Raw genomic sequence first — 1536 nt, 5'->3', positions numbered from 1 at the left:
ATGCATGTTTTTGGGGTAGTCGGGTATTGAGTTAGGGATTCCGACCTTCGAACCCGAGAGGGGGGTTGGTGGGTAGTGCTAGTGTCCTATTTCGAACCCGAGAGGGGGGTCTTAGGCGATTTAGAGCCGTCACCTCCTCACCTAGCTACCCTTGTGATTAGCCTAGAAATTTAACCATGTGGAATTGCGAATTGTTTGGGAAGAACCGAGTCTTAGGCCTTTAAATTATTTGAATTACAATCTACCCTTCGTGTTTGTTTAATTTCCTTGCTTTTGTTAAGTTTGCATTTATCTTTATTTTAGGTAGCATTAGTATAACAACCATCCTCTCTTATTTTCGACTTAGCTAAACGATCGGATTAGAACAATTAGTAATCTTTTCAACTCCTTGTGGGATCGACCCTTAATAGTGTACAACGATAGAATCGTGCACTTGCGAGGTATAGCTTGATACCATCAAGTTTTTGGCGCCGTTGCCGGGGAGTTCGGCTAGATATTAATTGTTTTCATTCTTGTTTAGACTAAGTCCTTTGTTACTAATCCCTCTCTTGAGTGTGTAGGACTTTTTGCATGAGAAGAAGAACTCGAAGAGGTCATCCAATACGTCCGATTGACCACGAGATCGAAGCAACCGCAAGGAGACTAAATTCACTTCGTAGAAGAGGGCTTATAGAAACACCGATTCCTCAAGAAAATCCAGTAATTGAGAACCTTCAAGGAGAACCACGGGTCTTTGAAACTTTCGAAAATCCTTTTGCAACACCGGAAACGGAAGTAACAATGGCCGCGGTTCCTATGAGAGATAACTTGGCTCCGAAAAAGGTGGTGAATCCGAGTATTGTGAAGCCACCTATTCAAGCTAACAATTTTGATGTGAAAGCCACCTTGCTACAACTAGTCCAAGGCAATCAATTCGGAGGGGGAGCCACCGAAAACCCCAACGAGCATCTAAACGAGTTCTTGGATAGTTGTGACATGTTCAAGGCCAATGGAGTGACGGAGGATGCCGTACGCCTTAGGCTTTTCCCTTACTCTTTGAGGGGAAGTGCCAAGGAGTGGCTTAAAAGTTGTGAACCCGACTCTCTTCGGACTTGGGACGATGTCTCTAAGGCTTTTCTCAACAAGTATTTCCCACCCCAACGAACCGCAAGAATCAAGAGTGAGCTCCAAGGGTTCACCCAACAAGAAGATGAGACCCTTTATGAAGCATGGGAGAGGTACAAGGGCCTCCAAAGGCTATGTCCTCACCACGGTATTGGAGATGATGAGCTCATCAACAATTTCTATGAAGGGTTAAACAATGATATGAAGATGAACCTTGATTAGGCTCGGGGAAGGAGCTTTGGATAAGATAGACCACAAGACGGCGAAAGAGCTTATTGAAGAAATGGCTTCACGTACCTTTCATTGGAACAATGATAGGCACAAGAGGAAGGGGAAGTCACCGGTCGAATCGGCCAACAACGTGGAAGTGAAAGAGATGATAGAAGAGCTTAAGCAACAAGTTGCCTTGATGAGCTCAAACAAGACATCTAG

The 1536-nt window shown here is 44.4% G+C and overlaps 1 non-coding gene across 1 annotated transcript; it reads right to left on the bottom strand.

Annotated features, from left to right (window-relative positions):
- Positions 1–1149: 1149 nt before the first annotated feature.
- Positions 1150–1256, bottom strand: LOC141615458 (small nucleolar RNA R71). Its single transcript, XR_012529880.1, has one exon. It is a non-coding gene; the product is annotated as a small nucleolar RNA R71 (small nucleolar RNA).
- Positions 1257–1536: the final 280 nt, after the last annotated feature.

The sequence above is a fragment of the Silene latifolia genome, chromosome 11 (genome assembly GCF_048544455.1).
Source record: "Silene latifolia isolate original U9 population chromosome 11, ASM4854445v1, whole genome shotgun sequence".
Taxonomy (NCBI): Eukaryota; Viridiplantae; Streptophyta; class Magnoliopsida; order Caryophyllales; family Caryophyllaceae; genus Silene; species Silene latifolia.
This window is presented reverse-complemented; position numbering and strand designations above follow the sequence as displayed.